This window comes from Rhodnius prolixus, unplaced genomic scaffold (assembly GCF_049639745.1).
Source record: "Rhodnius prolixus isolate KJV_2025 unplaced genomic scaffold, Rpr scaffold_17, whole genome shotgun sequence".
Classification (NCBI taxonomy): Eukaryota; Metazoa; Arthropoda; class Insecta; order Hemiptera; family Reduviidae; genus Rhodnius; species Rhodnius prolixus.
Genome location: NW_027411626.1, coordinates 2,528,864 through 2,556,398, shown reverse-complemented (window position 1 = coordinate 2,556,398; position 27,535 = coordinate 2,528,864). Strand labels below are relative to the sequence as shown.

The window sequence follows — 27,535 nt, the reverse complement described above, 5'->3', positions numbered from 1 at the left end:
TGACAAAACTTACATTGTGTTAGTTAGCAATATAGCCTAGCCAAGCTAAAGTGGCATGTTAGTGTGCGTGCATGTTGGAGGGGAAATATAATCTCCCCCACCATTTCTTGTAGGGAGGGCTGGTAAAAAAAAAAGGGGGAAAACAGAGAAATATCTCCCGACTCAAGAACTTTGTACACATCCACCGATTCCCCACTCTCCCTTCAATTATAAGACCCTCTCCCTACTATCTATCTAGTCTTGATAAAAACTTAAAAAAAAAAAAAAAAAAAAACTCTCTTTACAAAATAAACTACATACTCGGTTTTTTCCGTCTACTTCGTGCCCGCGCTCGGTTATGTTCGGCAAGTGTTCGGCTGGTTTGGTTACCCCCACCATGTAGGCGAACATAGTCGGAACCATCCGTGTCAGAGTGTGCGTAGCACTGGCAGAACACTCAGCTGTTAGCTGCATTCTGTGGCGGCCCGTTAAACTTGACTCGTCATTTATTAATTTTGTTTTTTTTTTTTCTGTCTCTCTCTCTTTCTCTCTCTGTCTCTCTCTCTTTAAGTGGTGTGCCTTCGAAATTAATTTAATATTTTCTGTGTTAGTTTTATATTAATTTTAAGTTGAACAATTTTTTTGTATTTATTTATTTATTTCATGATTACTAATTAATTTAAAACAATCTTGAAACTTTTTAAAATCAAATTAAAATCCTTCCCATCTTTGTCAAAAGTTTAATTTTTTTTTTTCATTTTAAAATAAATATTTTCCGGCTAATTTCTTTTTTTTTCCGGATATTAATTTATCAGTGAGAACTCGAAGTGTTGTTGTTTTGGTGCTTCTGCGGTTACTAGTTTCCAGGATTTTTTTTGGTTTTATTAAAGAAGAACTTTCTTAGCCAACATCTTGATCAAGATATTTTCCTTCTTCCAGGAAAAAAAAAGGATAAAAAATATTTATTCCCCAAATTGTAAGTTTTTTGTTTATAATTATTGTTTTTTATGAATTTTGTATGCTATTTTTTTGTAGCCATGTCTTATAACTTGTTATTTTCAAATAATGCTGGTACTTTTGTGGCTTTCAGTCATTAATTTTTTTTAATAAAAAATTCAGTGTTAAGACTCACATGACTTCCTATTTTTACGATTCGCGAGTTTTTTTTTTTATTTACTGGATCATTTTCAATTCCATCACATTGAAATGACCTCAGATATAAATTCCAATAAAATTATAATTTAAATACGAAGTTTAGAAAGAATTTTGGTGACAATTTTGGAAAAACTAATCCGGAAAAGTGGAAAAATCTATTGGGAAATGTGGTACTTCCGGTACACTTTTGCAATCCACCAAACATGGAATTTTAATCAGATATTGAACCCCTACTTTATATTATAAAACTAGCAAAGCTAAGCAATGACTCTGAAATGGTGTGTACTTATAAAAAGGAATACCCCCTGTTCGTTCGTAAGTCTCTTAAATCGATTTTACTCCAAATATAAGTTGAAGTGAACCAAAAAATAGGGTCATCAGAACAAACAAGAAAATGATTGGAAACACTTGTAAAATTGAAAACTCCCTTCAGAAAACTAGTACTTCCGGTACAAGGGAATGCTCATCAAAACATTCGGAATTTCCGCCACATATTCAATAAAAAAAATATAACCTTCCTTAATTTGTTGGACACAAAACCTTTTTTCATTGAGGGCCTTATGGAGAAAAGCCTACCCCACCCCTCCCCCCGGAAGTGCCCTTAACTGAAGTTTGCTGGGAAAGAATGCTGCAAAGAAAAGTTGTAGGAGCTGCCGCCCGCCTACGAGTACAATTTGTGCGCGCAGTTTTTTTGAACAAAGGTCCGTTGGTGCTTCAGTTGGACTTCCGGTTTTAGGGATTTTGATTGCGAAGATCAAGTCTTCTGGTATAAACATTCAACTTCCGGTTATTTATTAGTTTTTGAGAAAATTTAGTGGTCCCAATCGAATATAGTCGAATCAATTTTCAAATTACCATTTTTTCTCGAACCTTAATAGACAAAATAGATTGGCAGTGAAATCCAAGGAAAATCACATGTTCCGGCTTCTCTTTGGAGAGGAAGCTGTGCCATCTCATCGAATCTTCTATCCAGACTTTCCACCCGGAAATATGCTAGAAAAAGACGTCTTATTATCGTATCCCTGTGAATGTGTTCTAGAATAAAATACTGGTTCAACAAGCTAGAAAAGTGATTAGAAGCTAAAACTTTAAAATTTCCTTTGAATCTCACCCATTCCTATATATCTTCATATCCTGCAACCGAGGGTGGTTGAAGAAGGGTGATTGCAGATACTTGAACGCCCTAAGGTGCCACATTGTTATTGTGATGCTGCACGGCCGCAGCATCTCGGTGATATTGAACAAATATTTATGCATGCAGAGCTCCCTAGACATGTTACATTTATTTGACACTCTTCAGCTAAGTGAATTTCGGCAGGGTCTGTAGGAGGAGGAGGAGGAGTCGTGACTAGTTAAGCTCCACTATCAAAAAAAAAAAAGTCTCAGATTTCTTTATATATAGTTACGAATAATGTGTTCTAAAGTGTTTTGTTAGATTCCTAGATGGAAATATCATTTCGACTTTATCCTACGGGAAGTTTTCGTGTTCTACCATCTTTAACAGTGGTCAATAGGTTCCCGTTGATTTTGTCCTACTTCAGTGACGTCATGCTTCCGCCAATTCAACTATTTTAGTTACATTATTTTCGAAGATATTTAAACAATAAAGTGGAAAACCTGTAGCTCCGGTTTAGGGATTTCCTTTAACCATGGAAATAAGCAACATATTTTTCTCTGCTTAATAATTATACCTGGAACGACATTTTAGAAAGAGACAAGTCTACTCTCCCCCCATATCCGGATGTATCCTTCGTCAGATTTTCCTCAAGAAAATTTATGCAGCTCTACAAAAGTGGAATGAGAGTGTGTTAAAAGAAAATTGTCCATAAAACGTGAGTCCATTTTTTGCAAAACTGATTTCTCCATCTAAAATTACAATCGAGCTCAGTATTTTCTCTTAATACCATGTGTTGTGAGAAAAAAGTAAGCCATTGCTTTGGGAGAAAACTGTGTGGGTGTATCCAGACTAGATTTCTATTTTTCATTTACTCGTGTGGGGGTGGATTACGTTGTTATAACAACAAGCCAAATATTGTAGGCGGCATTGTGATCGATTATTTCGATAAGTAATGTATGTTATTTTTTTTAAATTTAGATGGCATTGTGCTCAATTTGAAAAAAAAAACTATGGGTTTTTTTTCCCCCAGTCGATTCTATTATTCGATTCAACTATACTCGTAGACAGTTTCTATTTCCTAGTTTCGGCCCCACTACTATGCAATGCACTGGCAGTGGAAGGGATGCTGTTGGTCTAAGTTAGGGGGAGTATGATGTCATCCCTAGTTTTGAATTTTATTTTTAATAAATGACGCAACCAATTCATAAACAACTCAGAAATATTGAGGTTCCACCATACACTCACACGCACACACACACACATACACACACGCGCGACTTTCTATAACCAATTTCCGGTACTTCCGGTTTTGTATTTCCGCTGGAAAAATAAAAGAAATGGAAAATGCGCGAGATGGTAAACTTGTTCCTCTTAAGAGAAAAGTATCAGCAATTTCCTTTTTTTAGAATTTTCGCTAGACTGCTAGAGTTGTGGCCGTAGGTTTGTTCACTGCAGCCAACTACAGCGTGTGCAGTTTGTCGGCTGTCATGTGAGTACACGTGTCTGCCAGCTGTCCTCCCTCCTGTGCAGCATTCTTGCAGGTTTATTGCTATCCTTCTCCCCTCTGTAAATCATTCACTCCACTCTCTACTCATTGCGCAATGTCTTTCTCCCTCGGTGTACCTATTTCTATTTTTTTCTCTTTAAACCACACGAATTTCTCTCACTCTCAACGTCTGGACTCACAAATTTGGGAGTTATTACATGTAGTAATTGTGAATTATAAGGCGCAACGGTAGCCAGCCGAGCGGTTAAGAGACTAGACCCGCAATGCTTAGATGTATTGTTAGTTTAGTGGGTTCGATTTCTAGTGTCTAGGCCTTGGATTTTATTTAATGGTTAATATGAGGAATTTTGTAGTAAAGTATGTTAGGCGATTATAGGCTAGACCCGCAATGCTAAGATGTATTGTTGGTTAGTGGATTCGATCCCTTGGTTTAGGCCTTAGATTTTATTTAATGGTTAATATGAGAACTTTGTAGTAAAGTATGTTTGCTAGTAGCCTCCGTTCACGACACCTAATTTGGTAGTTGGACTTAAAGCCTGCCTGAACAAATAGGCTGAACAGAAAGTCCTTATCTGATTATTTAAATTTATTATTAGATTTTGTTATTGTTACCATTGTTAAAGTACAACAGTTTGGTAAAGATAATAATGGCCAGAATACAATAGGCAATATGACACTCCTGCCTAGGCTCATCTAGCAACGGTATCCTCTGTCTTGGTAACGTGATTTTTGTTATCAGTTCCAATTACAGCTGCAAGACCTGGCCGTTTCATTTCAAGGTAATCGATATTTTGATAACACTTTTCAGGAGTTTTCAATTTGTTCTAAATGCATTCTCTTCTATCTTGATTAACTGAACTATGATTTAGCGTCATAATTCTTCTATTGTGCTGAATTCCATCCCAGAAATTGAGAGCTCCTACTTTTTTTTTTTTTTTGAACGATAGAAATAATTAGAACCAAAAAAGTTATGTTAAAAAAAAATAAAATAATAATGGCCTCGCTGTTAGATGAAATGAGTAGTAAGTTCCCTATTTAGTCCCCGGAAGTGTGAGTGGTCGCAGATATTCAATAGTCTTTTGGCCGCTACTTTCTGTTCCAATCATTATTATTATTATGATTATTATACTAATAATGTTATTAATAATATAGAAAATAATTTAACATATCTGCAGTTTTTCAATAACTCTATTTCTGTCTAAAGGTTATCTACCAGACCATCTTTGGCTATTTCTTTATTGCAGTCTAAATTATTATCATTAAAGTGTTTTATCACCTCTCTTTTATTCTTTATCTTTCAATGTCCTTTATTATTTTATAGAATATTCTAATAATTAAATATGGCGGCTCCTAATTAAAAAAAAATAATAATCTTCTTATGATCTCCGAGGTTGTCTGGGGTTTGTTGAATGTCCCAAAAACGAATTTTTCCCCAGAAGAATTATTCAAGTAAAAAAAAAAACTTGGTGATGCAAATACGAAATTTAGAAGGCATTTTCGATTTAAAAAAAAAAAATCGGTTACAATTTTTTTTTATTTCCGGTATCGATAGAAAAATCTCCATTTTTCATGAGTTGTAAAACTCGTAAATGTAGGCGCCATGATAGCCGAGCGGTTATAGGCTAGACCCGCAATGCTAAGATGCATTGTTGGTTTAGTGGGTTCAATTCCCCTGGTCCAAGCCTTCGATTTTATTTAATGGTTAATATGAGAAATTTATAGTAAAGTATGTTAGGCAGTTATAGGCTAGACCCGCAATGCTAAGATGTATTGTTGGTTTAGTGGGTTCGATTCTCCGGGGTCTAGGTCTTGGATTTTATTTAATGTTTAATATAAGAAATTTATAGTAAAGTATGTTAGGCAGTTATAGGCTAGACCCGCAATGCTAAGATGCATTGTTGGTTTAGTGGGTTCGATTCCCCGGGGTCTAGGTCTTGGATTTTATTTAATGTTTAATATAAGAAATTTATAGTAAAGTATGTTAGGCAGTTATAGGCTAGACCCGCAATGCTAAGATGTATTGTTGGTTTAGTGGGTTCGATTCTCCGGGGTCTAGGTCTTGGATTTTATTTAATGTTTAATATAAGAAATTTATAGTAAAGTATGTTAGGCAGTTATAGGCTAGACCCGCAATGCTAAGATGCATTGTTGGTTTAGTGGGTTCGATTCCCCGGGGTCTAGGTCTTGGATTTTATTTAATGTTTAATATAAGAAATTTATAGTAAAGTATGTTAGGCAGTTATAGGCTAGACCCGCAATGCTAAGATGTATTGTTGGTTTAGTGGGTTTGATTCCCCGGGGTCTAGGTCTTGGATTTTATTTAATGTTTAATATAAGAAATTTATAGTAAAATATGTTAGGCAGTTATAGGCTAGACCCGCATTGCTAAGATGCATTGTTGGTTTAGTGGGTTCGATTCCCCGGGGTCTAGGTCTTGGATTTTATTTAATGTTTAATATAAGAAATTTATAGTAAAGTATGTTAGGCAGTTATAGGCTAGACCCGCAATGCTAAGATGTATTGTTGGTTTAGTGGGTTCGATTCCCCGGGGTCTAGGTCTTGGATTTTATTTAATGTTTAATATAAGAAATTTATAGTAAAGTATGTTAGGCAGTTATAGGCTAGACCCGCAATGCTAAGATGCATTGTTGGTTTAGTGGGTTCGATTCCCCGGGGTCTAGGCCTTGGATTTTATTTAATGTTTAATATAAGAAATTTATAGTAAAGTATGTTTGGCGGTTATAGGCTAGACCCGCAATGCTAAGATGTATTGTTGGTTTAGTGGGTTCGATTCCCCGGGGTCTAGGCCTTGGATTTTATTTAATGTTTAATATAAGAAATTTATAGTAAAGTATGTTTGGCGGTTATAGGCTAGACCCGCAATGCTAAGATGTATTGTTGGTTTAGTGGGTTCGATTCCCCGGGGTCTAGGCCTTGGATTTTATTTAATGGTTTATAAAAGAAATTTATTAGTAAAGTATGTTTGTTAGGCGCTTCCGTTCACGACACCTAATTTGGTAGTTGGACGTAAAGCTCGCCTGAAATAATAGGCATAAAAAAGTAAATGTTCTGCATTTAAGCTAACATTCTAGGAGCTTTGAAAAGGAAAATCGCAGCAAGCGAGAAAAACTTGGTACTTCGTGTACTCTACCATGAAAATCTCTTGATGAAAAATGTTTTTTAGTACAAATTCTATGTTTGAAAAAAAATTTTAATTGCATTTCAAAAAAAAAAGGTCGTGTAAGTTTTCGCAGCAGATTTTTTTCGTGTATTTCTCGAATTTTGATCACAGTATTTCTGTTTTATTGCAGTAAGAGAAAAAGTATTAATTTCTGATTTCCGGTATAGCAATTAATTTATGTACGTATATAAAGCGTAGTTGGCTGGCTGGTTAGAAGTACCTGATTTATTAACCGATGTTGAAAGTTACCTTCCGGAATGATTGGGTAATGGTGTAAATTCCACTGAGCGTGGTGTTGAAAAGGGAATTTAGTTTATTGGCTGAACAGATTTATAAGATGAATTTATAATTGGCTGAACGAGAAGGTTGGGCTGGGCGGGCGGCCACAGTCTGCTGGTGGTGGTAAATCAAAAACTGAACTTCAACGCTCCTACTACTTGTTGATATCTGCCCCACAAGTTCTTCTTGTCTTTGCATTGTAAGCGGAAGTGTTGCGATCGTGTTGTAGTTTTAATATTGAATTTTTACAAGAAATATTTTGGTGCGTGTGTGTGTGAGAGAGTATGATGTCAGCATAACAGCAAAAACAAAACTAAAAATCCGACAGTTTAAATATTTTCAATATCTTGTTTAGACCTTAAAAAAAAAAGAGCTCCTAATTTGCTGGCCTCCGGTCATTGCAGAGACTATCACCTGGACGATAAGTTGTATGGAGCTCCTAGAAAGAAAGAAAATCTAAAGGCGGACCACTGGAATCTCCACCACTGGAGAATCCAGTTCGCTCCCCGCCTTCACAATTATTTTTTTTTTTAATTTAAAAATTTACTCAAAAATTTAAATCAAACAAACAGCGCTAAGTGAAAGTCTAGCGTTTACTTTAGGCTTTTTTCCATTATTATATTAACCTGGTTAAATCCTGGTAGAATATTCACTTTGTAAAGGCTGTGGACTGCCTGAAGTTATCTGCTGACTCTCTATCTGCTTTGCCGATGGTGAGGTCAGCACAAGTCCAATCTGGAGTCTGTTGATAAGTGCTTATTCAGAAAATGTGTTCAGCCAATCAGACTGCATATTCAAATAGTATATGAGCTCTTCTTTGAATCTAAATTATATAACTAGGCATTTAATTGGTTTACAAAACTAATAATCATTTCTTAATTAATTATAGATGTAAATTAAGTCTTTAAATTATTTAAATTGAACACTACCCAGAAAATAATTGTATGATTCAGTCACTCGTGGGACTTTGGGAATTGGAATAAGTCTTATTTCATCAAAAATATTACAGATGGCGCTGAGTCATTCAGTGATGTTGTTTTCCTCATTTATAGTGTACAATAAAAGGTATTGTATTACCTGCAGGTGCTGGAGTCGTATAATATGCTAAAAGTACACTTTGGACAAGTGCTTAACGTCACTTCTCCTAAAAAAAAGTATTGTTTCCGGGAAAAGTACTAGATCCTAGATGTGTGGTGTGTATAAAAACTTGTAAGAATACTGGCGGCGGAAGTCGTTCGAGTCGTATCACGAGTTTTTTTTCTTTTCTTTTTTTCCAAATTCTGTATTTAACAATTATATTAGAACTAAGATTGATTCAGGTAGATCGTAGTTATACGATTTGGACTTCTGAAGGCGCGTAAATCCAAAAATTTAAACGTATCTGAAAATTTTCATTTTAAATGACGTTTAAATACCCTGGAACGGATTAGCCTATTCTGGGTTCCCACGGAGAAATCCCGGGATTGAATCCAGCTGCTGGCCTTCCCTTAGACTTTTTTCTTCCTTGTAGCTCATTGTCCGGTATTGTCCGGTAACGAGAGGAAGCACCGGCAGTGCATTGGGGGCGTGGAAACTCCCCGGTCACCAATGACATCAGATGTTGACGCTCCTTAAATTGTTTTGGTTAAATGCGTGATGCTTCAAAGTAAAAAAAAAAAAACAGCATTCTCCTCGGGAAAAAGCTCTCATTTAACCGGAAAATTAATTTTTGTTTTCATTTTGAGCCAATTCCAAAATTTGGAGGTGGGCGGATACAGCCTCGGTTGTTGGTATACATCTTCACCATATTCCGGAAATACATACTTCCCACATAACTTCCTTCTTATCTCACAATTCCCTTGCTTTGCCTTCCTCATTTAATGGTAATAATGATATTTAAAAAAAAAATTGAAGTGTTATCACTGTAAATTACCAGGAGATAAGGATAATGGAGAACTGTAAAAACAGGAAACCAGGAGCTGGCATAAAGATTCATCAGATTATCGATCATTATTATCCTTACATAAATAAATTCTCTTCCGTCTATATCAAGAATAAACCACTTGACAATATGCTGCTGCTGCTGCTGCAAAAAAAAAAATGCAGTTTTTGATAAGAAATGAATATACATTCTACTGCATGTGCATTGCTGATAAACTGGTTCTGATAGCATTCTAAAATGCACTGTTCGCTATAATTAGGTTGAGCTGCATTAAATCTCTGGAGTGCACACTCTCACCACTTCCTTCTACTCAATGTTCCAATATAGGGAAGCCGACATCATCCTGCGCCCCCTCTCACTCTCTCTCCTCAAAATGCCTTAAAAGTCCTTATTAATCCTTTAAGCAAGGTGTTAAAACTGAAATATAGAGGGGGACATTTCTGGTTTTCCAAAATTTTGTACCAAGATCACAAAGTTGTGGAAGTGATGATGTGTCTATATGGGATCACATCTATGCTGGCTAGATATTTTCTTTGCAAAGACATTGATGGAGAGGGCTGGGCGGGGGCTAAGGTAAAAAAAAAAACAGGATTGACATCGCCATCAATAAAATATTTCTATTCTGTTTACCAGGACAGAAGAGAGAGTTTTTGGATTGCGGTCGGTCGACGTCGTAGTGCTGGTGGTGAGAACGAGGTTGTTTGTGTAAGTTGCGTGAGTCGGTCGGTCGGTGCGTGTGCCCCCATGGTGGTGGTGGGGCGGATATCAGGGCACACAGTTAGTCAGCGCTTACATAGCTGGCATTCTTCAGCCGACTGTGCTGCTCCCGGTGGGGGCCGACCTGAGCTTCACTTTATAAGAGCTCCTCTCTTTTCTTTGTCTTTGTTTACTTCTCTTCTATCTTTAAGTGGCCAATGTTTTCAAGATAAAGGATAGAAATAGTTTTCCTTTGGTAGAAGAACTCCTGCATAGATCGCCTTTTGGGGAAAACGTAGGAAATTGAGGTCACAGGCCGTATTGTGGATCGCCGGTCGTGTTTCGAATTTACTTTCACCATCAACCTGTTAGATTCGAAATCCTCTTATATTAATATTATACAGGTGGTAAGCCTGTACAATAGCAAGTAATGGCACTTTAGAGGGAAATTCTGTCGCATGTATGATTCTTATTAATATTATACAGGTGGTAAGCCCGTACAATAAACAGTAATGGCACTTTAGAGGGAAATTCTGTCGCATGTATGATTCTCATTTAATATTATACAGGTGGTAAGCCTGTACAAAAAAAAGTAATGGCACTTTAGAGGGAAATTCTGTCCCACATTTAATTCTTATTAATATTACACAGGTGGTAAGCCTGTACAATAAACAGTAATGGCACATTAGAGGGAAATTCTGTCCCACATTTAATTCTTATTAATATTATACAGGTGGTAAGCCTGTACAATAAACAGTAATGACACTTTAGAGAAAATCCTAGCCACGCCCTCTTCTAGAAGTACCCTTAATCAAATTGCCCTGGAAAAGTGTTTAAAATAATAGCTTTAGAGCAAGGTATGCACAATTAGCACTCAAAGACAATCTTAAGTTCCGTTTTCTAAAAACAAAAGAAAAATCGATTAAAGTGAAGTGGTACTTCCGGTTGATTGGAACCAATTGGTTGATTGGATTGTTGCGCTCTTTATCCCCTGATAGAACTTAGCTTTAATCTCAATTTTTGGGCACTTTTATTATCCGCTCAGGGACAGACTAACTTTATAAAGCCCTATTATTGGTACTCAAAGGACGAATATTTCTGGTAAAAACCGTAAAACTCAGAAAATTTACAAGTAACCTGTACTTCCTTTTATAATTTTTACGTGGCCTTATTAAAACAAAATAGAAGTAAACGTAATAGGTTAATATTTTATTTCTGCGTAATGAATTCTAAGTGTGACGATTACAGATTAAGATTAATAGATAATATAGTAAACTAAATGAAACCACCTGACTCAGTAGTTTTCTCAGTAGGCATCTTATATAACTTTTGACAATTATCGTCTACACAGCAATATTTGTTTCTGCAAATTTTATTTTATATTGCATGGCTATCTATTTGGCACGCGGCTATATTTTACATGCATGATATAGTTAGGATTATTGCGCCTTCTTGATAAGTAATTCCCAGTAATAAAAAATAAAAAACTTTTATTGATATAAATAATAAATTGCAACAATAGGGACGCTGTTTATTTTATTACTTCCCATGATGATTTATTGGTTTATCTAAATTTTTATTACCACTACGGTTATGGAAGAAGAAAAGATTATGTCTAAGTAGGAGCTTCCGTTTGGTGATTAAAGCTGTAGAAGTCCTAGGAGCTCTGCGTAGTCGAAAAATTATGTAAAATTTGTTTTGGGGGGCTACAAAAAAAAAGTTTTCTTGAAAATGACTATTCGTTCCCCCCTCCCTAAAAAAAAAGGTGATTTCAAGTTACCATTTCGCTAAAAAAAAAGTACGAAAATCTATTCATTCACGAAATTCACTTACGGCCAATCAATTTTCATTTTATTTGGGATCAGGAGTACATGGTTAATCTTTATTGATACTTAGTACATGATAGGTCCAGTATATTTCATTGAGATGGGACTTTAAAGGAAAACCTTACTTACCCACCCCTCCGTCCAGATGTTCCCCTTTTTCTAATTTTACTGGTAAATTTTTTCAAATGAATATGGTAGAACTGTTTTTGGGACAATAAGTATTTATAAGTTTATAAGTAGTCGTAGGAGCTATTTTTGATAAAAAAATTTTCTCAAACAAACAAAAAAGCTGTAAAACAACACTTCTGACAGAAAATATCCAACGAAAACTCAGTACAGCAAAATGGTACTTTTAATTTTGGCCAAAAAGCTTGTTAGTCGGCTCCATCAGTGTTCTGATATCCTGTTATCAAATTGGCACTTTCTGCGATAGGTATTTTTTTCCCACCCGTTTCTGAATTTGTGCTGACCACACACACACACACAAATCCAGATCTATTTGTTAATAAAACTTGAATTCGTAAAGTGGACAAATCCCTAGTTTCAGTAAATAAAATAAATAATTTTTGAAAAAAACTTTTGAGCTCTTAACAAGCATAGCTCCTAAACACATTTGTGCTTACATCGGCCTTTCAAGAACTGTTTAGTCTAACTGGAGCTATTTATAGCCATTTCTTCATCAGCTATCAGTTTAAAGTGTGTATGTAGTTGTAATCACATAAAAGACTAACAGTTATTTCAGCCAGCACTGCTTTCTATTTTACTATTCTATAGTTTGTTTTTTTTGGAAGATTTTTTTTTTCAATCTTTTTACAAACTGCGAGGTCTGCTTCTTTAAAATTAGGAGCTTATTATTTTGTTTATAATAACAATTTATTTTCAGAATCAGGATAAATATGTTATAACTTATATCTTATTATTTTATAAGCCGGACTGTTTATACAAAAATTATGAAATGTAATACATGTAAGCAATGTTGGTTAGCATAACCCTTAATATTTATTCTATTATACTATAATATAAATCTAAACCAAAACTTACAGTTAAGTATTATAAAGGTTTATTAAACGCCAAAAGGTAGACAAATCAGCAAGTACCCAACATTCATTAATACTTCATTCATTACGTATATCATTTACGTAATTTTTCTGAAATAACTTTTCATTAATATTTTTTAGAATTTATTAGATTTGACAGTTCCTTATGCTGGCCATTTTCATCTACAAAATATTTGTTCTGTAAAGCCTTGCACCCATTTAACTTAGAATTGATTGTATTAGAAGGAATTAAACTATTAATGCAATTGTATTTAATACAATGGTAATGAAAACAATAATTGCTATAACGTTATTTATTATTTTAAAAAATGAAAATGAAAAAATGCTAATAACAACATTAGCAGCAATAAACATTGTTCGGTTTAAGTTCATTCTTAGATTAAATCGATTGTTACTTCACTTTATCTAGCAGTTAAGCTTTAAAAATAATAGGTAATTAATCTGTTTTGTTGATATTAAATTTTAATGTACTTTTCTTTTAATTTTAATGCACTTTTAATCCAGATTATCTTCCCTCAACGTTTTATATGTGTAATAGAAAATAGATAAAAATATGCATATTTTGAGAATAGGCAATTAACTGCTAAAGAACTTTATTGTTATTAACTGTGTGTTATTTGTGCTCTCGTATTCAAATTTAGAAAAAAAAAGTCCAAATTTAAATATAAATTGGCTAATAATTTCGTACGTCAAAAAGTAATAGAAAGTAGAATCATGAAAAACACAGATCTTCCATTATTATTACAGGCCAACGTGGGCGTGGTGTGACATACATGGGAGGGTAGGCGTGGTTTAATAAACTGTTCTCAGTACTGATTGGCTCTTCAAACCACCTACTTTTAACACTTCCATTCTTCACTGTGGTTGGTCAATACTTTAGCATTAATTATTTCTATGAAAAATAAATGATTAATTTTTTTTTTACTAATTTTTCCTCCGTAGGTATTTGATAAAGAATCTAAATAGGCAATAAAAAATTTTCTCAATAAAAACACGAAAATTAAAAGGTTTTTCTCGCTTAATGCCTTAGTTTTCTGCACTAATAATGTAAGGGTAAACAGGAAATTAGGAATAATAGTTATTTTCTTGGGAAATAGGTAAAAGGAAATTGTGGGTCCATGTTTCGCCTATTATTCCCCCACCATTTTGCATGTTTATTTGCAAAGGGCTGTTATTTAAGGATTTAAAAATTAATAGTTTAATATCTCCAATTACAATCAATCAAAGTTAAATGGTGAGCTACACTTTACTGAACAAATATTTTGTATAATGAAAGTGGCCCAGCATAATCTAATCTGTGTAATCTAATAAATTCTAAACTATATTAATGAAAATTTAATGCAGTAAAATTACGTAAATGATATGAATGAAGTATTGATGAAATACTTGGGTACTTGCTGATTTGTGTACCTTTTAGCATTGAATAAACCTTTATACTTAACTGTACGTTTTGGTTTAGATTTATATTATAGTATAATAGAATAAATATTAAGGGTTATGCTAACCAACATTGCTTACATGTATTACATTTCATAATTTTTGTATAAACAGTCCGGCTTATAAAATAATAAGATATAAGTTATAACATATGTTTTTATACGAGTACATATAACATTATACTTAACTTGTGGATAGATTTTTTTCTTTTTGTTCCTTGATTTGAACTACTTTAAATATATCTAATGATGAATAAATATTAGGATGTTTAGAATTCAGCTATTTACGCCGGTTAATAGGAGGATAAAAAAGTTTAGGTATATTAAGTTCTTGGAGGTTTTCGTAGATTTCACACAAACATAAATGCAATTAATTTTTTTTGGTTCATGCAGATAAATGCAACTTAAAGTGAAAATCTGTCGTAGTTATTTTGGGCTGCTATAAATGAGTAATGCACTACATAGTTGGGCTTTTAAATGTGTGGACCATAACTGAATATAAAGCATATGCGGGTGAATCACTGATATAGCGGTGATATTGAAGGATGAGTGAGGAGTTACGAGGATGTGCAGCGCTGTCTGCAGTGTACGGCTGCTGCACCAACTTCAGCCTGCAGACCAATATAATGCATTCTCTCTCACACACACGTGTTGCAACTACTCGTATCTTCTCATCCCAGTTCTTGGCACTCCACAACTGTGAACTTAGTTCGTGACTTGCAAGTGTTCCCCCAGGCCTGCGACCAAGTCTAGCGGAAATATTATGCAGGTGTTCTTAGTCAGCCAGTGTGCAGGACTTTTGAGGAAAGCGAACGATCTTCTCCTTCTCCCCTCCACTGCTTGTATTATTCAAGAAAGTTTAGAAGAAAAGAATTTTTCTTTTTTCACATTCTCCTTTCTAAGAAAGGAAGTTTACGTATTCTAGCTGGTTTTTCCTTTACCATTTTTTCCACCCGGAAATATATGTATTTTTCAAAATTGTGTATGCAGGTCCACAGTGTTACAAACACAAAAGGATACAGTTTGATACTCTTCGCTCAGGTGTGCCAACAAAGAACAAAATCAGGGAACCGGAAGTACCACGTAACTGAGTCCTTTTTCTCCAGTTTTTAAATAATTTTTTCCCGGAATATTCCATTTAAAGGGAATTGGAGGGGGCTTAGATTCCCTTTCAAGGACCACTTTTAATTACAATTATGTTATTATGTATAATTAACATAGAACAAGAGATGTGAGTTGCTATATATTTGAATAAATATTCTTTTACGAGGTGATGTAAAGTTATTTTCTTTATGTAACAGAGGAGGAGGACTTCCGCTTTGATATCTGTCCGATCATAAAAGAATTTCGATATCGATATTTTATAATAAAGAGATTTTTTGTTATCCACTGAATTCATTGATTTATTTTTGAACGCCAAAGATTTGGAGGTACTTGAATCAATTATTGTAAATCCGTTTGGAAATATCGATATTACTTGATAGTTGAACTTAATTAAAGCTATTAAATCTGAAAAAAAGAACTGAAGTCAAGAGTTTATATCGATTTGAAAGTATCAGGAAGACATGTAATCGAAGTGTGTTTGACTTTTATTTGACCTTAAAAGTTTATTTTATTTTATTTTGTAGTTAGAAGTAAAGTTTTCAAAGACGCCCCCTCAGTCGGTAAGGTGACCTTGAGTGTGTCTGTAAAAATATCTTTTTTTTATTATATCTTGTATTAATTATTGAAATAAATAAAGGCATTATTTTTTTAATGATTTAAGGCGCTTCAACATCTAAGGTTATTGGCGCCCGGAGCTTTTTTCAGTGCACTGCCGGCCTCCGGACAGTGTTCTCTCGTTACAGACAACACTGCCCATCACCGGACAGCGAACTGTAAGAAGCTCCTAGGAAGAGAAAATCTAAGGGGTCAGCAGCTGGATTCGAACCCGGGATCTTCGCGTACTGGAATCCAATACGCTAACCGCATAGCAAATCCCTTCCCTATTACGTATTATTATTATTAATACAATATTATTATTATTGCCATGATCTTGGACCATATACGAAAAGGCGACGTAAGAAGTGATCGGTTTTTTTCTCAAAGAGAGTTGTGATCCCCCACTCATACGATAGAAACGCGTTTGTCACTCTGCCTACAGATTTAGCCCGCCGAAACTTCCGGAAATTGATACCGGTCAACCGGAAAGCCAGTTGATAATTACGGACTTAGTGGAGGTGAGAGGTGTTATTCACATTCTATGTGCGTATTGTCAGCCCTCCCCCCTCAGACTAATCTATTGTGTCGCTTGGTTTGTTTGTATATCTGTATGTGACAGTTAATATTTGCATCATGCATTTATAATTAACTCACCTGACGAATTTCATTGGGTACTCACTGTTCATGAAGTGCAATTAATTCTAATTTATCTTTCGACCACTTCTCCTCAACATGGTGGGGGGGGAATGCACGACTTCCTCTAATTCCATATTTGAGATAATGGTATTGAAATACTACGTAATGATATAGAATTTTCTATTTCGAATTCCACCGGAGTCTGTATAAGTTCTCATCTCCACCAATCTTATTAATTTATCTCTAATGATGGATGAAAGTTCGAAAATTAGTCAGAGGTACAATAAACATGCGTATTACGATGTATAAATCAGAGGATATTGTCCAGCATTGCCAACCTAAGCACATTTTCAACAATTTTCTTTAAATTTGGTACTTTCCTGGGGCAAAAGTTTATTTATTTATTTTTTTTTTCTTTTTAAATATAGGTGATAAATATATCTGTACATCATACTTAAATGGCACGTGAAAGGCTCAGCCATCTCTACCTCGCTCTCATATGCTCCTTAATTGAATTTCTCTTTTTACTAAGCATTCAAGATTGGCGAGGAATCGGTCCAGAAATAAAGACTTAACAACTCGTCTCTTTTTTGCCAATGTTTCGACAAATATATTATTGCCCTTCTTCAGGGCGTTGGTCTACGCGGGTTGGTTAAGTTATAAAAAAAAAACTCAGTTAGCCACGCCCCTGAAGAAGGGGCAATTTTATTTGTCGAAACGTTGGCAAAAAAAGAGACAAGTTGTTTTTTTTTTTTTTTAAATTTCTGGATCGATTCCTCGCCAGTCTTGCTCGAATGCTAAGTTCAATAATTTTAACGGTCAGGAAAACCTAGATATTCATTTCACTTTTTGATTTTCCCTAAAATAAAATTTATAGAAAACTACTTATTTGTGCAATAAGTGTACCAAAGGATGTTGCAAAAAAGGAAAAAAAAATCGAAAAATCTTAACCTGAATGCGCCGGAAGTGGCACTTCCGGTTGCCTGTTTTTACAATCGATTGCTAAATCGAATTTTTTTAGATTGTGCTATTCAGACTGACACTTGTACAGAAATATTTTTTTTGTCTTTAGACTCAGGGGGTCCTTAAAAACGGGTGTTTCCGGTGAAAACTTCCGCTTCCTCACCTAGTATGGTCGGAAAATGTAAAAAAAAAAAATAAAAAAAGTGGAAGGAAAAAGACACCAGTTTACTTCCTTTGGCCAGTGAATGTGTCCATAAATAGAGAAGCACGTACCCCCAGGAAGTGCGATAGTAAATAGTTGAATTTCTGAAGTAGGTCAAATGTGGTGGAGCTGGTATGTTAGTTCAAAGTTGGCAATAAGGAAATACTAAGTTTAGTGTAAGTTCTTTTTAATGTATTTTTCACTCCCCCCTAACATTTATGTGTACTGGAGTGTATTGGTGTATAAGAAAGCGAGCTGAAGATAGGCGAACAAAGGACGGCCATTATTCGCAGCGGCCATAAAAATGTTGGAACATAAAAATAAAAAAAAAAAAAGAATTACAAAAGCTCAAACCAATAGCCAATAGTCTTAAAGAAGTCTCTCATTCTGTCAACTATGATTGGCTGAATTAGTAATAAAAACTTGTTGTTGTTGTTGTTGATGATGCAAGCATCAAGTCATCCAACATTTTTATTAGAATTGCATCGCCTGTTCGTCTATATTTAAACACTGTAGTTCACTCCTCTAAACTTTTTTTAATTGTACGATTCTGCTATTTACGGGGGGCACTGGGGGCGCTAGTAAACAAAAAAAAAAGGTTGGCTTGATAAAGACGCTTAAAAAAAAAATAAAAGATCGATTCGATGAAATGGTACTTCCGGCAGATCGATTTTAACCCGAAACCTTATTATGTAGCGGTCTTCTGTTATCCCCTAAATATAAAAAAAATAGATTCTCTTTCCGTTTTTTGAGTTACCATGGATGCAGAGTCACGAACACACAGACGGATTTTTAAAACCTTCTCTCTCTCTCTCACGAATCGGACCTTAAAACGGAATCATCATTTCAAATTGTGCTGGGTAAATACGCGTTTAAAAATAGCTATGAAACGCGATGTTTTTCGAAGGAAGTACAAAAAAAAAATATTGAATACTTGTAGATTCTAGTGAAGAGGAAATCGTGTAAGTACACCGGATTTCTAATGTGTGTGTTATATTTGCTGTGGAGGGGGTGGTGGGGGTAATGGATAGTATTAGGATCAAGTCAGCTGTGTTGCTTTTGGCGTATTGAATATGGCAGCTAGCCAATGTTTTGGCAGAGAAACACGAGCGGCCATTCTTCTTCCTAACTTAGCAGATTCTCTTTTCAATTCTCTCCAGTGTTGCCAACCTCTCTCTTATTCTCTCTCTCTCGTCTTTTCTATTTTCGCTACTTTTCTCTTTCACATTTGTTTATTTCCTCGAACTAGAAATACATTCACTTTGTGAAAACACCACTCCTCCTCCTCGCCGTTCCTTTCATCTTCCCCACTTGATTTCTTCTATATTACGCGAGTTTCCGGTTTACTGTTTTATCTAGAAATTTACGTGTTCTTGGATTTTCTAATACTTTTTTTTTTTATAAACAATGGTTTAACTAGCATTTTTAGTTTTACCCATTTTATTTAAAAGTGATCTTACACATGCACAACTAGAACTCTCTCTGAAATTATGTTTTCAGAATTATCTTTCAAATAAATCTGTGCGTTTATTTTCTGCTCTCCAACCGGAAGAAAGTGAAAATTTAGAAAAATTAAAAAACCACTGATGGGAAATCACTCACGTGAATGGTGAAAAATTAAAGAAGATTGATTGGGTGACTGGCGTAAAGATAACAAAACTAAGAAAGAACAAGCCTTCACAATCAAACTTAACCGACTACAATCACAAACACAAAACTTGTATTGATGTGGCTGTGGAATGAGTCAGTCCGGGGAGTGATTCAGTGCTGAACCATTTTTAAACAACGGATATCTAATGACCGAAGAAGTCACGCCCCTTTAGCGGAGGTTGTTTGTTTCTTAGAAATTTGCATACCAACCTTGTGGCAACAGTCACCACTTAGTGATGCCACAGCTGCACAATATATCAGTAGTTCGTGATTTATTTATCTTACTATTTTAGTAACGCCTATTTTTTGTTTTTCAGGCAGGCTTTACGCCCAAAAGGTTTAGGTTGACATGGACGACGGCATCCTTTACTGCAAATTTCTTATATTAACCATAATAATAATGTTCGGTAAATACAGCTGATAAAACAGTTCTTGGTGCTCAAGTATTTTTTTATTCAGAAGGTTCTCAAAAGGTGCTACACTTTTCCTGGAAATTATGTATTCCAAGTATTGTCCCCCCCATACACCAGAAAAAACTATGTACTTGGAAAAATATTTGTAATTAAGTTAACAGGCGCCACGATAGCCGAGCGTTTAAGATACTAAACCCGCATTGCTAAGATGTATTGTTGGTTTAGTGGGTTCGATTCCCTGGTCTAGGCTTTGGATTTTATTTAATGGTTAATATGAGAAATTTAATTGTAAAGTAAGTTAGGCGGTTAGAGGCTAGACCCGCAATGCTAGGATGTATTGTTGGTTTAGTGGGTTCGATTCCCCCGGTCTTAGGCCTTGGATTTTATTTAATGGTTAATATGAGAACTTTATATGTTTTTTAACAACACATCAAGCAAGGACTACTGATGATATTAATGAAAAGAAACAGTAAAAATAAAAATTCACTACTTTTCCCCTCCTTAATCAAATTTCCATAGCAGATGTTTTCAATAAAAGTTAAGAAAAATCATTGAACATCTCTTCACAAAATCTCGAAACAATAAATTTCTCAACATTCGCAGCAAGTGAAACAGACGAGACTCGTCAGCTGTTTCGTTCAGTTGATTTTATGTATCGATTCGTTTATTTTTTCCGCTCAGTCGTTCGCAAGATTTTATTTTTGAAGATTCGTTCGCTAATTTGTCGTACTCTTATTTGTCTGTCGTAATAATGGCCGGAAACGTGTGACTGTCCACACCCATATTTTCTGTTTCTTGACTGAATTAATCATTAATGATTGGTTTTTATTTTTGTTTCAGGTAAGTTGAGAGAAGTCACTGCCTCTTGGATCTAGTAAGTCTTGTTTTTCCTTAACAAAAAATTACGCCTTGCCAGGACTGTGTGTGTGTTTATTGAAAATTATTTTCCAAAAAAAGGAAAAATCTCAAACTTTTTGATAGTTTTTCTTATTGAGGAACCAATTAGCACGGTTTTAGAGGATGAGAAGTGGTGAATCATGGAAATCTGGGGAAACCGGAAGTGTGTTTGAATGGATTATTTATTTCCCGCGCTCTTTTTCTATTCTATTTCATCGCCAACAGTGGCTCCTACGGCCAATCCGTGAAGTTATGGCCTCAAAATTTATCGCCAGGTTTTCTCTGTCTCGTACCTACCAATAGGAACATTTATTTCGAATTTCATGTACAAATGTTTCTGAATAAGAATATAAGAATAAATATTTATTATAATAAATACATACATAAAATAAATAAAGAAGTATAAATGTATAAAAACATTTCAACCTTCTTAACTGAGTGAAGTAAGAGAAAAGTTAGGTGAGGAGGATTTGGAATGCAGGGAAAAAAGGAGAGGAAAAACCTGCAGCTAGTGTAGAGAGTTAGAGGTAGGATGTGTTTTAGTCTTCTGTGTCCTGTACGTTGTAGAAGGATCTGTAGGAGGCTATGTCGCGGCATAGTGGATTAGGATGGCTGTCTAGGATTGAAAGGAGTTTGAGCAGACGATTTTGGTTAAAGGAGTGTACCGGGGGATAATGGATGCAGTCTCCGTGGAGTGAGTCAATTCTAGTGCGTCGTGAACAGTCTGTTGCGAGTCTGAGAAATTTGTTCTGGGTTATCTGAATTTTCTTCATGTTGCTAAAACAAGTCAGGCTCCCAGGCAGAGCAGGCGTAGAGCAACATCGGGGCCTAATGACTGCTTTGTAGAGGATAATGGATGCAGTCTCCGTGGAGTGAGTCAATTCTAGTGCGCGTCGTGGAGAGAGTCTGTTGCACAAATGTTTCTAGTAATAGTTTGTAGATTTTGTCCTGTTTAGGGAATGTGAAAATCAGGGCTACCAATTAACATAATTATCTAATCGTTTGAAGTTGAAGAGGAAGTTGATCGTTCGCACCGGATCTTAAAAGTTTGGTTCGGCCAATTTCGCCCTAGTTTTAGAACACATAGTCTCTGGGAGTACATTAGTGTTGGTAGTGAAGAGGTTAATAGTCTTTCTTGTCTGTCCCTGTTTCCTGATGGTTACGTAGTTTAGGTATTGTTGCTGAATGTAGCTGAGCGTGGTTGTGGGTGCAGTGTTTGTTGTTAGTGTTGTTGTGAGAGGATTCCCGACGTGCAGATCTCACGGATCTTGACTTGTTCTCACGTATTCCCCTTTCGGTTTGTCTGTTTGTCCCAGTGCTGTTGCCCAACACATTGCCCCCCATCTCCTCCACCATCTTGCTCCAGCTCACTCCAGTAATTCGCACATCCGTCTAAATTTCCTAACTAAACAGAATTATTTCACAAGAACTTTGCGGTTACAAAAAAAAACAAAGAAGATCGTTGGCCAGTTTCCCAAAATTAGCCAGGATCTCAGGATACCTCAGTATTCCCTCCCAAAAAAAAAAGCATCCTTGCGATATGGTGTTAATATACTACGATCCTATCTCTTCAATTTTCATCCTCTTACAGCTTCTCCCCCAGGAGCGCCCAGGTTTGGCTCAACTGATTGGTGCATCAGAATTTAAGCTTAACCAATCAAAATATAAATACAGTGGAGTCTCGGTTATCCGTCATGACCGAGACCGGACACGTGACGGATAGTCGAATAGACGGATAATGGAAAAAAACAGGGAAATTTCCAAATTCTTTTGTTTAACGTGTATAAAACTTTGTATTAACTGGTATACATATTTTATACGTTTATACGCTTAAGCCTTAAAGGTCAGGTATCTTCCATTATTCAATTCATTCTATTGGGTATTAAAATTAATGAATACAAAATAATTTTTTGGTTCTTTTTTTTAAATTTTTAAATACTGAGGACAGCGACGGTTAATTGGAATAGACGGATAAAAGGGTGACGGATAACCGAGACTCTACTGTAGTGGAAAATGTGGCTTGGTTGGCTGTACTGGATATTGACGCTGATTTAATCCGCCATAACTCGCAAGTTTATAGTATTTCTGACCGGTATCGGACATTCATGCATCGTCAGAGTTACATAAATCACTTTGACTTCACTTCCGCCTACTCAGTCAGCTGGAAAAAAAGTACGAAACTCCCTGACGTGTGTGCAAGAGTAGTCCCGGAAGGAAATGTGCGCTTACAAATCGCAGATTTATGAAAACTCTTTCAAGAAATAACAAATTTATAAAGATTGAAGATGAATGGCTGCATTCTAAAGACCGATAGATCTGATTGGCTCGTCCTCCTCCCCCCCCACAGGGGGGTATTTCCATTCACAATAGATCACGATGCCCACTTTATTAATCACGACTTGCTATGACGTCACAGTCCACTATTTCGTGATTGTTCATTATTTTTATTTCATAGTTTTCAAAGGAGTTGCTAAATCATCTTTCATTGGTTATATAATGGACCAATCAGTTTTCTTCTATGTTTAGCGGATGAGCAATCAGTGAGTTTAGTGTAGCGTGGGAAGCTCTTAGGGGATGAGTGTGACGTGGGTTGACACTTAAGTTGTTGTTCTGATCGTTACTTAGTGATTTATTTTCCTTTAACTTGGGATCTTTACTTTGGCTGATTCTCGTGAGCATGAATCCTTGAAAATGGACTCGTACGAACTAGTGTTGGACATTGCTCTAATGTTAATTACCTCTGGGAAATTTTGGACACATGAAATACCGCAATTTTTAGAAAATAATTCGACCGGAAGTGCCTCTATATTAACTAGATTTTCTTTTCTTTTGCGATTTTACTTTCTAAAATGATTAAAAAAAATGTTTATCTTTTTTCCCAGTGAAAATGCCAAGTTTCATTAAAACTTAATGACGTAAACAGCCGGAAGTGAAAGACTGTTGTACACCGAGATCTGTATTTTTTTTTTTTTTTTAGTTGGGATAATGAATGAATGCGGCCGGAAATAGTACTTTAAAGGCTAGACGTGGGTGTGACCTGGTCGCTTTGTGTCAGGGACGTACACGCGTGTCCATATTGTGCCCCGGAACATTCTGCACGCCTGACTCACGGGAGCTTTGCACACAACACATTTTATTTACTTTATTTAATATTTATCGCAGTATTTATCGCTAATTCGCTCGCTAAATGTGACAGGAACTCTTTATATTTTTAATAACGTCTTGCTGGAATTACTAAATTTCCTGTTTCCCTCCTAGTGCGACGAAGTATTGAGACCGAGTCCACAAATTATTGTATCGGTTTCACCGGAAATATACTGTTTGAGGTTCCCTTAGTTCGAAATGGTAGTTCTTTTAACAGTATAGGTAGGTGGTGGCCAAAAATCTGCTGTGTACACTTACTCGACTTCCGGTTATTACCATTCTCTGGCTATAGGAGCTTTTCTGCCCTCGAAATGTCCTCAAAAAAATTTTTCAAATAAAAACTTGATACAAATACGAAATATAGAGAAATTTAAGGTGCCACGATAGCCGAGCGGTTAGAGGCTAGACCTGCAATGCTAAGCTGTATTGTTGGTTTAGTGGGTTCGATCCCCTGGTCTATGCCTTGGATTTTATTTAATGGTTAATATAAGAACTTTGTAGTAAAGCATGTTAGGCGGTTATAGGCTAGACCCGCAATGCTAAGGTGTATTGTTGGTTTAGTGGGTTCGATTCCCCCAGTCTAAGCCTTGGATTTTATTTAATGGTTAATATGGGAACTTTACAGTAAAGTATGTTTGCTAGTTTGCTAGTCGCCTCCGTCCACGACACCTAATTGGTAGTTGGACGTTAAGCCCGCCTGAAAAAGTAGGCGATTACTTTACTTTTTTTATGGCCATAATTTAGAAGACATTTTCGTGGGGGGGGAACCCCCCAGAAAATTAAAAAGTCCACTGAGCGATCTGGCACTTCCGGTAATTTTTGGAATTTTCTTTGAATTTTCGGAATTTCAGCTACACATTTAGCCCGCTTTTTTATCGGGCGGTACTTAAAATCCATGAAAGGATCCTTTGGAGGTAAGCGTGTCCTCTTCCTTCTGCCGGAAGTGACCTTAATCTAAATTTTCCCGGGGAAAATGTATTGTCCACCAAGAGTAAAATGTGTAAAAGAAAATTCGTAGGAACCATTTTTTTGAGAATATCCCAGAAGGGTGAATTAAACCATTCTGAAAAAGGGGTATTTCCGGTGAAGTAATTTTGTTCGATTGCTAGATTGCGCTCAGGTGCTACCCCCTGCTGGGGGTCCAATTTGATAATTAAATATATTTCCTTCCTTGTATAAATCATCCTAAAACATAATTAATTAATTAGGGCCCACCGGATATACCATATAGCAGTAGGCGAACAGAAAGATGTTCAAAGTACTTGGGCCCCAATACAGAGCGGCCACGTCACAACGTAATGCCCCGGACCAATGTCCTGCTGCTATATATACTATATATATGGACAATGTTCGACCTTGGGCCGTGCTAGTTGGCACGCCACGCTAACTCTTACAGCCCACTTTGCTCCTCATAGACTACAAGTTGAAGGTCTTCCAATGTCTACATTTAATAATAATAATAATAATGTAAACTCGATTCATAAATTGATTATTTCGATCGATAATAATTATTCGATTTTCCGAATTTGGTTTGTTACACATTCTGGTGTTTAGGGGGTGGGGTGGAATCTGGTTTTGAACCCTCATACGACTACTGTTTAATCATAGATTGCAAGGTTTCAGTCTTGGGATTTTTACTAAATGCTAATCTCTTAAATTATCGTAAATAATCGTCCATTGCAATTTAAAGAGATAGCCTGAACACCTTAAATTCAAAATGAAAAGAATTTCCAAAACAAAAGCGATAACTCTTCATTCAGACCTAACAGGAAGCTAAAAGAGAACTCGACTTCCGGTCCAGACGATTCCTCCCTTTAACACAAAAAAAAAAACTTAAGCAAACATTTCTTACTGATAATTTCTCTAGTAATTTTTGAGTTTGATAAAATAATTACCATGTTTTCGTGATAATTGCCAGAGAGTAATCAACGAAATTAGAAGAAACAGTATCGATAATAATATTGCATTAAAAATTTTACGTATACAACCAAACAATTGGAGTGTGGAAATTACTTATTCAATTGTTTAACAGCTCGATAATTTTCTGAGTAGAAAGTACTTATGTATTTTAATTAATTTATTATTATTATTTATTCATTTAATAAATTATTAACAATTAAACGTCCATTTTTGCAAGATGTTGGAAAAAACTATCTCAGTATGTGATTTGTATCTGTGTTCTCTAAATCTTGCTCTCTTCGAATCGATATACTGAACCCCCCTCAAGATCGTCGTATTGCTGATCAATTGCGCTGTATGTATCTTAAGCGCATTAGGTTAGGGGCATACTCTTAAAGAAATTGCTTTACGAGTAATATAGAGCTCAAGGATATTGTAGGCAGGACGGATTGTTGGGGAGAGCACCATAGGGATTTGGGGGATGGAGTTCTGGATGTTGAGATAATTCAGGCGCATGGAGCTGTGACTCCACAGCTCCATGCGCCCTCTTTGGACGATACCAATCTTCTCCTTCTTATTAAGGTGCTCTTAGAGGAGGAGGGGAAGTTGACGTTGGGCTGAGATAGTGATCAAGAGATCAGCTAAGATATCAGTTGCTATCCAAACCAGACATAGCTACATACAGATCGATAGCACTCTAGATATATAGCACAATCTATATCCCCGTGTATGTGTTCTGTTCTGTGTGGTGCCGGAGGTCGTTCACTCGGCTGCTCGTTGCCCGTTTGGTCTAGACAATCTCCTCTCCGCCCTTCTACCACTCCTTCTCCACCCCACACACTCACAGCCGCCAAAATACAATTGAACTAGACTCCCGCAATTCTTAACAACGCTGCCGGTTCTTACATCTGTATCTTTTATCTCGATAGAATATTTTTTCAATTTTTCTCTTTTGAAAAAGAAATATTGTGAGAACATGCTTTCTCTTACTAAAAAATTCACAGGGCACTCGCTTAGAAATTTATCTTTTAACTAGGAATGTTTACTAAGTATTAGTTTGTACAATATAATGTACTAAGATAAGAAATGGGCAGGCGGGTGTTGGTATGTAGTGATTATGAAGCGAGGATTAGTTATTTGGAGATCCACAGTTTGAATAGCTAATTTTTATTTGATAGAAAAAAAAGTATATGGTTCCATTTAGGCGCCACGGTAGCCGAGCGGTTATAGGCTAGACCCGCAACGCTGAGATGTATTGTTGGTTTAGTAGGTTCGATTCCACTAGTCTAGGCCTTGGATTTTATTTTAATGGTTAATATGAGAACTTTATAGTAAAGTATGTTTGTATACTTTCGGTGAAAGATCCAAGATGAAAATTTTATTGATATTTTCCAGAAATATTTTCTCTTTAATCTCTTACATAAAAGGAAAGCGAACTACATTTGGTGTGGAACAGCTTAAATAAAATAGGACAACTCAATTTTTGTTGTGTATCGTGTGTATTTATCCTGAAATAATGTTTCTTTTGTAGCGTTGTTGTGAAGAGAGTTGGTGAAGGGAATGTTCATGGTTCAGTCTTCTACGCTGCCGGAACTTATTTCCTCGAACGGTCTGAAGGAGTGTTGTACCGTTATATCTAGCCAACTATCTTGGTTGCATTGTACTTATTTAGTCAGTGCACTTCCGGGGGCAGTAATGCAAGGATATTTTTACGTTTTTTTATTTTAAAATAAGTGGTGATTCTTTTTTTTTTAAAAAAAATGAGTTTGGTATTAACAGCACGGCCACCCAAAAAATAAAGAACCAAAGATTTATTATGGATGAACAGAGCGACGTCACTTGGAGGAGTTTCAGTCTGTCCAGGAATGTGGTGAA

General features: G+C 35.8%; 1 protein-coding gene across 5 annotated transcripts in view; it reads left to right on the top strand.

Moving 5' to 3' along the window:
• The window catches only part of mtgo (miles to go), a 240,895-nt gene that overhangs the window by 127,599 nt on the left and 85,761 nt on the right, over nt 1–27,535 (top strand). For 2 of the 5 annotated variants that reach the window (XM_074138845.1, XM_074138843.1), the window contains exon 1: nt 456–955. The exons of 2 other annotated variants lie outside the window; for them this stretch is intronic. The gene's annotated coding sequence lies outside the window, so the exon portion shown is untranslated. Of the gene's footprint in view, nt 1–455; nt 956–20,565; nt 20,595–27,535 lie in introns of those variants that run through there. One more of the 5 variants, XM_074138844.1, reaches the window with a different exon arrangement.